This window comes from Oncorhynchus masou, chromosome 5 (assembly GCF_036934945.1).
Source record: "Oncorhynchus masou masou isolate Uvic2021 chromosome 5, UVic_Omas_1.1, whole genome shotgun sequence".
Classification (NCBI taxonomy): Eukaryota; Metazoa; Chordata; class Actinopteri; order Salmoniformes; family Salmonidae; genus Oncorhynchus; species Oncorhynchus masou.
The window spans coordinates 28,834,200-28,849,653 of record NC_088216.1 but is presented as its reverse complement, the minus strand read 5'-3'; positions in this window follow the sequence as shown (position 1 = coordinate 28,849,653).

Genomic DNA, 15,454 nt, shown 5'->3' with positions numbered 1-15,454 from the left:
CAGAGCGCAGTATATACTGTAGGCTCAGACATTGGCCTCTACACAAACTGTTGCGTCCACATAACTTCCTGAACCTTTTGAGGAAGTTTATGAATCAGTTTTGGCATCGTGCAGCAGCGAAGCAGGCACACCGGTTCCCAACACTGGTATTCACCCTGTAATTCTCTCCCTTTGACCTGATGTAGTTTCTAGTTTCGTAACGTCTTCCTCTAAACCCGGTTTACCGTCCGACAGGCTCAGCCTCTTCAATAAGCGCAGCCCCGGTGATGTCATTGTATGCGACATCACCACCGCACCTGAGAGTATACCTGGCCATTACATAATCTCCTGGTTTCACTGAGCCTACCCCAGTGTGTGTGTGTGTGTGTGTGTGTGTGTGTGTGTGTGTGTGTGTGTGTGTGTGTGTGTGTGTGTGTGTGTGTGTGTGTGTGTGTGTGTGTGTGTGTGTGTGTGTGTGTGTGTGTGTGTGTGTGTGTGTGTGTGTGTGTGCGCTCGCGTGTGTGCACGTGCATATGTGTCCCTCAGTGTCCTCCCCTGGTCTGCAGTAGCACGGGGGGGGGACAAAAGAACCAAAAGTGTCCCATCACTCCCTGCCCCCGGATAGTGTTGCATGGCGTGCCATGCCAAAACACAAGGGCATAGAACAGGAAGGCGATGAGAATCAAAGGACACCGAGGAGGGTTAACAAACAAGGGGACTACCTTTGTACACTCCGACAGGAAGGTAGTGTGTAAGACAGGGGGGATTTGGCACTGGAAATATTCTAACTGTGGAAAAAAAATAAGAAAAAAAGGTAAATCTTGGCATTTCGTCAATGACCTTCTTCCACTCAACATCAACACACACAAAGCAAGTGACATCCTCTCTGTCGAGAGGCGAGGGGGATTTATGTCGGGGAGAAAAGCAAGTAGGGTGACATTTTGAACCTTGGAGGCTGATGGAAGCTTTGAAAGGAAATATGATAAGGTATGCCTGTGGAATGTCTTTGAGAGTGGGCGCCTGGATCTGTACTCGCGTTGCGTCCCTATTCCCTATATAGTGCACTACTTTTGACCAGGACCCATAGGGTTCTGGTCAAAAGTAGTGCATTATCTAGGGAATAGGGTGCTATTTGGGACACAACCTCAGGGTTCCTAAATGTAGTTGTTGAACTCTGACCGCACTGGGCTGTGCATTCCTGATAATTAAGTGTTTGGTTGAAGCATTTAAACAAAATAGTTACGCAAACCTCAGAGTATGTCACACATGATCATGTTTTTTGTGACACTGAAACACGACTGATTGGATGAAAGAGTGGAACTGTAAACTTGCAGGGCTAGTAGAGCCAATTCACATTAAAAGTCCTATTCACAGTAATAACAACTTCTCTTTCCCTGTCTCTTGGGTTAGATCATATTAAATTATAGGAGATTTTAGTCACTTAATACGGACCTTTTATTAATACTGACCTTTTATTAATACTGACCTTTTATTAATACTGACCTTTTATTAATACTGACCACTTATTAATACTGACCTTTTATTAATACTGACCTTTTATTAATACTGACCTTTTATTAATACTGACCACTTATTAATACTGACCTTTTATTAATACTGACCTTTTATTAATACTGACCTTTTATTAATACTGACCACTTATTAATACTGACCTTTTATTAATACTGACCACTTATTAATACTGACCACTTATTAATACTGACCTTTTATTAATACTGACCTTTTATTAATTGACCACTTATTAATACTGACCTTTTATTAATACTGACCTTTTATTAATACTGACCTTTTATTAATACTGACCTTTTATTAATACTGACCTTTTATTAATACTGACCTTTTATTAATACTGACCACTTATTAATACTGACCTTTTATTAATACTGACCTTTTATTAATACTGACCTTTTATTAATACTGACCACTTGTTAATACTGACCTTTTATTAATACTGACCACTTATTAATACTGACCTTTTATTAATACTGACCTTTTATTAATACTGACCTTTTCATTTTGGAGTTAGTGGAGACATTTTGCTGCTGTAAACATACAGTATATCATCCTATCTAGATATTACTATACTATGTACATATTGTATAATACAAATACTAACTTCTGCATTTGGTTGCAGCTGGGCTGTATCTAGAAGAGACTGTTGGAGAAGAGATCACAAATACAATTGGTTATACTGGCTTAAAAAGGCCAGTGACAAAGTCCCTATAGGACATCGATCCTGACATCACACACACGTACACACATCAACCACACATTATCAAACAGAATTACACTAGCGTCCGGAGCCAATCACTTCCCAGAAAGACAAAATACAAAGAGAGGGTTGACCTTGCATGACCACACACACACACACACACACACACACACACACACACACACACACACACACACACACACACACACACACACACACACACACACACACACACACACACACACACACACACACACACACACACACACACACAGTCTTGTATAACTAACCTTGTGGGGACACACAATTCAGTCCCATTCAAAATCCTATTTTCCCTAGCCACTAACCCTAACCCTAACCCGTACCGTACCCATTCCCTTACCCTACCCTTAACCCTAAACCTGACCCTAGCTCCCAACCCTAAAAATAAACCTAGCTCCTAACCCTAAACCTAATTCTAACCCTAACACTAATTCGAACATGCTGACCACGTGAGTGTTGAAAAATAAATGTACACATACATTATTCCATCATTGCCCCCACACTGCTCGTGTGCATCAATGAGCGTCCACGTAACCAGGCACTAAAATAGAACTTTGTTCAATTTGTGACGCTTGACGAGCTGCAAGTCCCACCTCTCCCATCTCCTCATTGAAATTTAGGAGCATATACCCACGTGGGTAATTGAAAGATGAACTGAGGTCCACACTCCAGTCCAGTTGGTGGTGGTAATGCAACTTAAAGTTGGTTTTCAGCCACCATATAAAGTCTGAAGAGGAACAGAAGAAGACTGAAGGAGGAGAGTAACTCTGGTTACCCTTTTATCTGTGGATTAATTGTCGGAGTAGAGGACCTTGTGCATTTCAGATAAAAGAACAATCCAATGTTTATATCCCATAACAAATTAGCTAGCAACAGCAAGCTAGCTAGCTAAATTGGCATAAATGTTTAATGCTTTTCGACCTGTCCCCAAATTAATATAGTTGGTTCAGAGTTCGTTTTGATATTTCAACCTGCGTGTCCTGATCACATCTGCTGTGGGTGGACAAAATCAACATGCACTCGATGGCGCACGCAGATGCACCTGCGTGAACGGTCTGGTCAACATGTAAACTCCCTAGAAATAGCATATGACCTTGTGGAAACTAACAAAATGTCCCCAATTGGTGATTTGTATGTTTGTTTACTATTCTTGTGGGGACTTCTGATCCCCACAAGTATAGTTAAACAATCAAAGAGTCTTCACGCACACACACACTGGCTCCACAGCACTACAGCTGCCGTGGGACGCTAAAGTGACGTTGGCCCAGTGTGATTGAAGGTCCAGCTGGTGGCCACCCTTTTGATCCCCTCTCCCTTTCATGAAAGACAAACAGCACCGCGTAGTCACCCACACCGGGTGATTGATACACACACACACACACTAATGGACATCCCTTCTCACTGTAATCACTCAGCTAATTACCCATTTGAACTCTGAATGAATCCTGACAAGGATGGTGAGAACAGAAGGCAGAGTCAGAGGGAGAGAGGACCTGATCAGACAGGAGAATTTAGGGGGGACGGGATAGGGGGAGGGAGATCTGAGGGAGTGACCATGAACTTGATTGGAAAAATGTTAGCCTGGATTTAAAACATAGGATTCCGTTTCACATTTTTGTTTTGTTTCACTGTGTGAAACAAATGTTGCCATGGTGGCACAGGATAGAGGTGAGCCTGAGTCTTGGGCCCAAATCAGTCTATCCTCGTAGTCCATTCCATCAACAAGTGTTTCCCTTTATCACAACAGAAGAGCAGGTCTACCGACTGGCCAATAAGCTCTACCTATAGCCCATCGTGATTTATGAGGTAATCGCCAACCTGGTGTTTGAAATAGAGCCTCAGAACTATTGGCTTTTTTAAAAGTAGTTGTGGGTATTTTCCCCTTTAGGCAAACAGGTTAATAAGACTGACAACAATGCTAGTGGAGCAAGAGGGAGAGGAATGCTCAGCTGGATCCTAGCTTCCTGGGTATCCGCCTCCCTGGAGGCCATTGTGGGGCCTCTTGTTTCCTTGTGCCTCATGCATTTCCAATGCATTTGTATTCGACTGGGTTTTGATGGAAGTCACTTCCCGCTGCCCGTGCCCATACTTGATCCTTGACCTAAAAATCACAACTTTTCTCATCAGCTTCTCAGCAGATATTTTTGTTCTTATTGGAAGTCGTTCTTTATGAAACATATAGCTTGAAGTGTGAGGATTGTCCCAGTGTAAAAAAGTTGAAAGACAAGAAGGAAGGCGCTTTTAGAGTGGCTGGTGTCATCTTCCTGTTCCTTGTGCCACGTAGGTTGAAGGGCTTGAGTTTGTCAGGACTGTTGACTTGAAAAGAGAACAGCAGACACTGGAACCCTGTCAAGAACCTCATCCCTTTACTCAATTTACAAGTGTTTCACCCAACACTCTTAGAAAAAAGGGTTCCAAAAGGGTTCATCGGCTGTCCCCATAGGACAACCCTTTTTGGTTCCAGATAGAACTCATTTTGACTCCAAGTAGAACTCTTTTAGGTTCCATGTATAACCTTCTGTGGAAAGGGTTCTATATGGAACCCAAACTTGTTCTAGCTGAAACCAAAAGGGCTCTACCTGGAACCAAAAAGGGTTCTTCAAAGGGTTCTCCTATGTGAACAGCCGAGGAGCCCTTTTAAGTTCTAGATAGCACCCTTTTTTTAAGAGCGTATGTATTTTTTAACCTTGTATTACTGTTGTGTAAAAATGGGGGCACTGAGCCTACCCCTGTGTGTGTGTGTGTGTGTGTGTGTGTGTGTGTGTGTGTGTGTGTGTGTGTGTGTGTGTGTGTGTGTGTGTGTGTGTGTGTGTGTGTGTGTGTGTGTGTGTGTGTGTGTGTGTGTGTGTGTGTGTGTAATCCATATGAGTGTGTGCACGAACGCGTTTCAGAGAAAGATTCGTAGAAAGAGGGGTCGGGGTCTCTGTTACTGTAATCCCGACAGTAGCAGTGAGCTGTTAGGCCCATAAATCACAACGTTTGTATGAAATACCAGCGGGAGCAGAAAGGTCAGAGGAGGAAATTAGCAGCTGTCTTTTCCTCTCCTTTCATGTTAGCCGCGGGGCTAATCGCCACCGAGCCATCAGCTCATTTCCACTTGAAAACAAACTCAGCAATGATACCGGGGAGTAGCTGTTTGCTCACATTTTATGGCACCGGATTTGATTCTGAAGGGAGGGGAGGGAAAGATCCCCATGTTCTCACTCTCCTGTTCTGTGCTCTCTCTCTCAATATATCTTTATTTACCCCTCTCTCTCTCTCCCTCTCTCTCTCTCTCTCTCTCTCTCTCTCTCTCTCTCTCTCTCTCTCAATATATCTTTATTTACCCCTCTCTCTCTCCTCTCTCTCTCTCCCTCTCTCTCTCTCTCTCTCTCTCTCTCTCTCTCTCTCTCTCTCTCAATATATCTTTATTTACCCCTCTCTCTCCCTCTCTCTCTCTCTTTCTCGATCTTTATTTACCCCTCGCTCTCTCTCTCTTTCTCTCTCTCTCTCTGTCTTTATTTACCCCTTGCTCTCTCTCTCTCTCTCTCTGTCTTTATTTACCTCTCTCTCTCTCTCTCTCTCTCTCTGTCTTTATTTACCCCTCGCTCTCTCTCTCTCTGTCTTTATTTACCTCTCTCTCTATCTCTGTCTTTATTTACCTCTCTCTCTCTCTCTCTCTGTCTTTATTTACCTCTCTCTCGCTCTCTCTCTCTCTCTGTCTTTATTTACCCCTCTCTCTCTCTCTCTCTCTCTCTCTCTTCTCTCTCTCTCTGTCTTTATTTACCTCTCTCTCTCTCTCTCTCTCTGTCTTTATTTAACTCTCTCTCTCTGTCTTTATTTACCCCTCGCTCTCTCTCTCTCTCTCTCTCTCTCTCTCTCTCTCTCTCTCTCTCTCTCTCTCTGTCTTTATTTACCTCTCTCTCTGTCTTTATTTACCCCTCGCTCTCTCTCTCTCTCTCTCTCTCTCTCTGTCTTTATTTACCCCTCGCTCTCTCTCTCTCTCTCTCTCTGTCTTTACTTACCCCTTGCTCGCTCTCTCTCTCTCTCTCTTTCTGTCTCTCTCCTTGTTCTCTCTCTCTCTGTCCTTCTTTCTATCTTATTCCTTTGTTCTCTCTCAGTCACCCCATCGCAGGTGCGGGAGGGTAAACATGGGAGCATGCTCCTTTTAAACTGCTCTGTTGACACATTTCAATACCGTTGGGGACTAGCGGTGATTAGTTGTGCTTTGCCTTGGACGTCTACCAAGTTATAAGAGGCTACTAGAATGAGTACGGCGTGAGTATTATTGCAACACAGCCTTTTGTGCGCTGTTGACCACAACACCAGGAAGCATAATGTACATTTGTTTCTCTATTTTATTCTCCGTTCCTCTGCCACCACATAGATGGTGTACTATCATTAGACCTCTGTACCAAAAATCCTTATTTGCCAAGAGACATGCAGTAGCCACAATAGAGCACGGATCTATTCCTCATGATGTTTATAGTCTTCATCAAAAGAGAAGTGTGTTTTGTCCCCCCACATTTAACAGCACGAATGGAACTGATATGAAAGGAATTTGAATGTTTTCCCAGCATGCTTCTCTCGCTCTCTCTCTCTGTGGGAATGTTTTCCCTATCTCCTGTCCTACAGCACAGAGAGAAGCATTGCACCATTGCATTTGTTGATGTTCCTCGCCTATCTATGCGCACTGTGTTTTTGAAGCTCACCCCCCCCCCCCCCCCCACACCTGTGGAAAAGGCTGACACAAAGCAGGGAAGGCAGCAACATCCCACAACACAGGTCACAGAAGCAGAGCAGAGCTCCCATATTATCTCTTGTCCTGAACTGGTCTTATCTCAGACTTTTACCTCAGAAGAAGAGAAAATGACGAGATAATGAATCATTTGCAGAAGGCCCTGTGTGAGGTCAGAGAAGCCTGCTCTGGTCCTCTCTTCTGTATCTGTAGCTCACACAATTCCACTGGATCCATCGAACGTGTATCTACTCTTTAGAAAACATGATAACCTTGTGGGACAGAATAATTTACATACAGTATAGCAGATGTTTAAATTTACTTTTTTTTTTACTTAAATCCAAGGATTAGGGTAAGTTTAGGGGATGATTTAAGTTTGGAGTAAGTTCAAGTTTAGGCTAAGTATATCCTATTATCAAGAATAGGGCTTATGTGCATAAAAACCGGTCACTGAGCTATTTCATAGGCTTACGATTAATACACAGTGGTGTATTTGACTTTGTCGGAGGAGTCACCAGCCCTGTGTAGACATTTGATAGCTTTATGATTATTACACATCAGTGTACCTGACTTGAATTACTTTTCTGGGGAATTCGACGCTGCGTATAGACACTGTAAATACGTTAAACATCTCCTCCTATTCAGTGGTTTGCTTAAGGTTTGATGTGGTTACTTCCAGGTAACTTCCTAGCGCAGGACAGCCAACTGTAAATATTGTACTTCTACAGGTGTTGGGCTGTGAATTTGATTCCATCACCTCTTTGTTTTAGCTCCCTCTGTTTTTACTCCTGGACCCAAACATGGGTCTAAATCAAACTTGAAATCTTTCAAATACATTGTGTGTTTGATCTTGTCTGCCTGGAGTGACAGATGGGTGGGGTTTGCACTTTCAAGAATATTCTATTGGATACGTTGTACCAGGCAAGCTCAATCAAGCACAGATAAAGTATCTGAAATGATTTCAAATAGTTCTTGAATCCAGGTCTGTTGGGAACCAATACTTGTGTAGTGGAGTTAAGAATGCACCGTAGCTTGAAACCGATGGAGCTATCCAATTGGACCCTTTTGTATAGCTCAACATTTGGTATGTTCTCAAGGAGGGTGGTCACGTGTGTTGCGAAGAAGAGGGTAACTAGTTCGAGCCCGGTATGGGGACAGGGACAATGGAGGAAGCTAAACAGTTAGCAGCACACTGACGTCCGTTTCACTTGTCACGGTGCCAACCGTCATTGGACACTCATTTGATCAATAGGGACAATATATTTGCCTTATCGCCTCATTGACTTCCTGTCAGGACTTAGCCTCAGAAGCACAAGACGTGGTTAAACATGGTACTTTGTCAGTTTAGCCCAAGTGCTGTTTCTGCTCTTCATGTCCAATCCACTTTAGTTTCCTTTCAAGCGGGTCGCTTTTCCGTCTCATTTGTCCGATTGTTATACAAAATGAAGTCATTGATTGGTTTGTTTGCGCATAAGTTAACCATGCAACAACTTTCCATACGACGTGACTAGCAACCTAATAAGTACTGTTCTAGAGCTGAGGCCTGTGTGTAGCAGCATCCATGCAGGGACTGCATGCTTATTAATACAACAGGGGTCATATTGCTGTAATAGATGGACAGTGGACTTGCAGAACCCTTTTTTACACAAAATTCCCTCTTTACTATATCAGGATTAAAGGACACACTGTTTTTAGTTCCTTCTCTTAAAAACACCTCTATATTTTCAAAAGGACACATGAAGGTCACACGGGTGAAACGACATGGACAGAGAAGAAAGAGAATGAGAAAGAGAGAGAGAGATGAAGAGTTGGAGAAGAGAGGAAGAGGAAAGAGACAGAGAAAGAAAAGAATGCCTAAGATGACCCCATCCAGACCAGTCTGCCTCCCTTGGCGCTCCCGCTCCGCCACATCAGAGAGTTTTGGTTATTCAAAGTAGATCAGCATCGGGCCAATAATCTCAGTGATCTTTCCAGGGGCATCTGCTGAATGCTGAAAAGGATAGACTTTTATCCAGTTCAATTCCATCACCCCCACCAGGAGAGAGGAGGAGGATAAAATGGACGCCATATTGTAGGCACACACAGAAAGGGGTCACTGGCCAAATGGATTAGGCTGAACATCATACATTGTTTCTATACATTATTAAACTTTTAAGCCACCGCAAAACAGGATTAAAAAAAAAAAAAGAGAGTGGGAGAGAAAGCAATTATTTACCTTAGGTGCCAAAACCCACCCCCATGTTCTAACCACATACAGTTGAAGTCGAAAGTTAGCATACACTTAGGTTGGAGTCATTAAAACTCATTTTTCAACCACTCCACAAATTTCTTATCAACAAACTATAGTTTTGGCAAGTCGGTTAGGATATCTACGTTCTGCATGACACAAGTCATTTTTCCAACAATTGTTTACAGACAGATTATTTCACGTATAATTCACTGTATCACAATTCCAGTGGGTCAGAAGTTTATATACACTAAGTTGACTGTGCCTTTAATTAAACAGCTTGGAAAATTCCAGAAAATTATGCCATGGCTTTAGAAGCTTCTGATAGGCTAATTGACATCACTTGAGTCAATTGGAGGTGGAGCTGTGGATATATTTCAAGGCCTACCTTCAAACTCAGTGCCTATTTGCTTGACATCATGGGAAGACGAAAGAAGTCAGCCAAGACCTCAGAATGTTTGTTTTTTAGACCTCCACCAGTCTGATTCATCCTTCGGAGCAATTTCCAAATGCCTGAATATACCACGTTCATCTCTACAAACATAGTACACAAGTATAACCACCATGGGACCACGCAGCCGTCATACCGCTCAGGATGGAGACGCGTTCTGTCTCCTTGAGATTAACGTACTTTGGTGCGAAAAGTGCAAATCAATCCCAGAACAACAGCAAAGGACCTTGTTAAGATGCTGGAGGAAACAAGTACAAAAGTATCTATATCCACAGTAAAACGAGTCCTATATTGACATAACCTGAAAGGCCGCTCAGCAAGGAAGAAGCCACTGCTCCAAAACGCCATAAAAAAAGACAGACTACGGTACTGGGGACTGCACATGGGTACAAAGATCATACGTTTTGGAGGAATGTCCTCTGGTCTGATGAAACCAAAATATAACTGTTTGCCCATTATGACCATTGTTATGTTTGGAGGAAAAAGGGGGAGGCTTGCAAGCCGAAAAACACCATCCCAACCGTGAAGCACGTGCGTGGCAGCATCAATGTTGTAGGGGTGCTTTGCTGCAGGAGGGACTGGTGCATTTCACAAAATAGATGGCATCTTGAGGAAAGACAATTATGTGGATAAATTGAAGCAACATCTCAAGACATCAATCAGGAAGTTAAAGCTTGGTCGCAATGGGTCTTCCAAATGGACAATGACCACAAGCATACTTCGAAAGTTGTGGCAAAATGGCTTAAGGACAACAAAGTCAAGGTATTGGAGTGGCCATCACAAAGCCCTAACCTCAATCCCATGGAAAATTTGTGGGCAGAACTGAAAAAGCGTGTGCGAGCAAGGAGGCCTACAAACCTGACTCAGTTGCACCAGCTCTGTCAGGAGGAATGGGCCAAAATTCACCCAACCTATTGTGGGAAGCTTGTGGAAGGCTACCCAAAACATTTGACCCAAGTTAAACAATTTAAAGGCAATGCTACCAAATACTGATTGAGTGTATGTAAACTTCTGACCCACTGGGAATATGATGAAAGAAATAAAAGCTGAAATAAATAATTCTCTCTACAATTATTCTGACATTTCACATTCTTAAAATAAAGTGGTGATCCTAACTGACCTAAAACCGGGAATTTTTTACTAGGATTAAATGTCAGGAGTTGTGAAAAACTGAGTTTCAATGTATTTGGCTAAGGTGTATGTAAACTTCAGACTTCAACTGTATGTAACTGCACAAGGACAACAACTTTTAATTTTCCATCATCAGGTTTCTTTTTGTCACACCAGATATTTTTACACTTCCACATGTCTCAACTTATTTGGAAATTAAAGTTATATTTTTTTAAATAGGCCCTTTCAAGAGGATCCTCTTAACAAACCATAAGGAGGGTATGAATGGCGGGCTTCTCTAACGTTAAGGGTGTTATGCACCATGTCCAACTTCAAAGACCTTCTTAACGCCACACTCTAATTGTATCTTAACCGAGCTAGCTGCCTGAACGCCATCTGATTCCACTGACAACTTCTCTCCTTCTCCCTTCTTCTATCTCTTCCCCCTCCTTCCTTCTCTCTTTTCATTTATCTGTCATTATGGATGGATACTCGTCTGTTTTTCCCCCCTTTTACTCTCCCTCACTTTATCCCAAAAGACTGCCATCAAGAGTCCTTCTCTCTCTTTTCTTCCTTAAGTCTCTCCCTCCCTTTTTTTGTCATTGTGGATAACCCTCTTTAAAAAAAAATCTCTTTCACTGTCCTTCACCTTTACTTCTTCCTTCAATCTATTCCTCTTTCTCGCTTTCCATCTATTCATCATTATGGATATCTATCTATCTATCCCTACTTGCTTGTCCTTCATTACCAATAGATCCCTCTTTCTTTTTTCTTTCACTTTCCTTAAATTTTCACCCACAAAAGTCCTGTCACAAGCGTCAACTCGGGCACAAGCCTTAACATATTTATTCCCCCCACTACCATCAAAACAGTTTTAGGTGTGCCTTTCTCTTTTTCACTGTTGTGGCCATATATATATATATATATATATATATATATATATATATATATATATATATATATATATATATATATATATATATATATATATATAAACAGACATTCAAGCTCTTCTCCATATGGGCATTAATTTTCTATTGTCCTCCAGATATTCCTCCTCGGTCAGGCTTGAGATAAAGGGATAATCACTTCAAAGGGAGCCAGCAGAGAGTGTAACCCCCCAGCTGAAGTGGACAATGAGCTAATTGAGAGGGGAACCGATCACAGAGCCTGTTCAAAGGGAACCCTGGGCCACGCCCCCTTCTGATACACTTCATTTTATTAGTGTTTTTGGGGAGGCTTCGGCCAGAGTTATCACTCCTCCAACTGCCACACTCTTTAAACTAGCAATATTGGGTTATTTATAATGATTCCCACTCTCTGTTCTCAACTATTCTTTTGGGGCTAGGGTGTATGGGGGTGTAGGAATAAGAAGGAGTTTATTGTTGTCACTGTTCATGTGGGTTAACGTGTGGTCAGACGTTTTCAAATGTTATTGCAGCTCGAAGAAACATATACAGTTGAAGTCGGAAGTTCACATACTCCTTAACCACGTACATTTAAACTCAGTTTTTCACAATTTCTGACATTTAATCCTAGTAAAAATTCCCGGTTTTAGGTCAGTTAGGATCCCCACTTTATTTTAAGAATGTGAAATGTCAGAATAATTGTAGAGAGAATTATTTATTTCAGCTTTTATTTCTTTCATCACATTCCCAGTGGGTCAGAAGTTTACATACACTCAATTAGTATTTGGTAGCATTGCCTTTAAATTGTTTAACTTGGGTCAAAAGTTTCGGGTAGCCTTCCACAAGCTTCCCACAATAAGTTGGGTGAATTTTGGCCCATTCCTCCTGACAGAGCTGGTGCAACTGAGTCAGGTTTGTAGGCCTCCTTGCTCGCACAAGCTTTTTCAGTTCTGCCCACAAATGTTCTATAGGTTTGAGGTCAGGGCTTTGTGATGGCCACTCCAATACCTTGACTTTGTTGTCCTTAAGCCATTTTGCCACAACTTTGGAAAAATGCTTGGGTCATTGTCCATTTGGAAAACCCATTTGCAAACAAGCTTTAACTTCCTGACTGATGTCTTGAGATATTGCTTCAATATATCCACATAATTTGAAGTGCACCAGTCCCTCCTGCAGCAAAGCACCTTCACAATACGATGCTGCCACCCCCATGCTTCACGGTTGGGATGGTGTTCTTCGGCTTGCAAGCCTCCCCCTTTTTCCTCCAAACATAACGATGGTCATTATGGCCAAAGTGTTATATTTTTGTTTCATCAGACCAGAGGACATTTCTCCAAAAAGTACGATCTTTGTCCCCATGTGCAGTTGCAAACCGTAGTCTTGCTTTTTTATGGCCATTTTGGAGCAGTGTCTTCATCCTTGCTGAGCAGCCTTTCAGGTTATGTCGATATAGGACTTGTTTAACTGTGGATATAGATACTTTTGTACCTGTTTCCTCCAGAATCTTTACAAGGTCCTTTGCTGTTGTTCTGGGATTGATTCACATTTTTTTTTACCAAAGTCTGTTCATCTCTAGGAGACAGAATGCATCCCCTTCCTGAGCGGTATGACAGCTGCATGGTCCCATGGTGTTTATACATGCATACTATTGTTTGTACAGATGAACGTGGTACCTTCAGGCATTTGGAAATTGCTCCCAAGGATGAACCAGACTTGGTTGATTTCTTTTGATTTTCCCATGATGTCAAGCAATGAGGCACTGAGTTTGAAGGTAGGCCTTGAAATACATCCACAGGTACACCTCCAATTGACTCAAGTGATGTCAATTAGCCTATCAGAAACTTCTAAAGGCATGACATCATTTTATTTAATTTTCCAAGCTGTTTAAAAGCACAGTCAACTTAGTGTATATAAACTTCTGACCCACTGGAATTGTCATACAGTGGATTGAAGTGAAATAATCTGTCTGTAAACAATTATTGGAAAAATTACTTGTGTCATGCGCATAGTAGATGTCCTAACCGACTTGCCAAAACTATAGGTTAACAAGAAATTTGTGGAGTGGTTGACAACACGTTTTTATTACTCCAACCTAAGAGTATGTAAACTTCCGACTTCAACTGTAGCCTACAGCTTGACTTTTGCCACTTGTATCCTTGAGTAAAAGGTATGCCTGAATAGTAAACAGTGGTGGAAAAAGTACTCAATTGTCATACTTGAGAAAAAGTAAAGATACCTTAATAGAAAATAACTCAAGTTAAAGTGAGTCACCCAGTAAAATACTACTTGAGTAAAAGTCTAAAAGTATTTTGTTTTAAATATACTTAAGTATCAAAGTAAATGTAATTGCTAAAATATACTTAAGTATCAAAAGTACACGTAAAAGTATAAATAATCTCTTATTCCTTATAACCAGACAGCACGATTCTCTTGTTTTTATTTATTTATGGATAGCCAGGGGCGCACTCCAACACAGACATGATTTACAAATAAAGCGTGTGTGTTTAGTCCACCAGATCAGTGGCAGTAGAGATGACCATGGATGTTCTCTTGATGAGTGTGTGAATTTGAGCATTTTCTTGTGCTGCTTAGCACTTAGTACTTTTGGGTGTCAGGGAAAATGTATGGAGTAAAAGTTGTCAAAAATATGAATAGTAAAGTAAAGTACAGATACTCAAAAAAAATACTTAAGTAGTACTTTAAAGTATTTTTGACTTAAGTACTTTACACCACTGCTAGTAAACCTCTGTTGGTTTTTAGCTATTGTTTTCCACACAGACTGTATGAGCTCTTTCTGTAGGCCTAAGTACTAATTTCCTATTTCACGTACCACCTGTATTCTCAACAGTGAATAAATAACTTTCCCTATGTTTTTTAGTTCAACTCCTAATTAGAGGCATTATTTCCAGTCTGTGGTGGTGCAGCAGTTGCCTTTAATTTGACTCGGTAGCACGAGGCCTCAATTATCCCCTGGGTCACTTTGTTTTATTGGGGCTTAATAGCAAGACGGTGGTGGTCTCATCCTGTATTGTGCTTTAAAAGTATTGGGGTCTTCCTGTGAAATGGTTAGGGACCCTACAAAGGGGTCAGGGTAGGGTCAACATAAAAAAGGGTCTCTGCCCCTTTCACAGCACCGTCCTTGCCTGCCACAGCTAGATAGAAGTGTGGAGCTGTGGGTACTGAGTGGTCAACAGCTGCGGTCACATGGTCCTACAATGCAGTATGTCTAGTCACATTTCTGTTCAATCATTCCAATATTTTGGTCCACACATGCTTAAGTAATAAACTGATACTTTTTTAAACAATGCCCCCATTGAGAAGTTTTGAGAGAAGAAACAGACTAAATAATGATACTCACAAAATGTGCTTGAGGATCTTGGGATCTTGGTTTTTTGCAAATGTATTAAAATAAAAAAACAGAAATACCTTATTTACATAAGTATTCAGACCCTTTGCTATGAGACTCGAAATTGAGCTCCGGTGCATCCTGTTTCCATTGATCATCCTTGAGATGCTTCTACAACTTGATTGAAGTCCACCTGTGGTAAATTCAATTGATTGGACATAATTTGGAAAGGCACACACCTCTCTCTATAAGGTCCCACAGTTGACAATGCATGTCAGAGCAAAAAACGAAGCAATGAGGTCGAAGGAATTGTCCGTAGAGCTTCGAGACAGGATTGTGTCGAGGTACAGATCTGGGAAAGGGTACCAAAACATGTCTGCAGCATTGAAGGTCCCCAAGAATAGTGGCATCCATCATTCTTAAATGGAAGAAGTTGGTAAC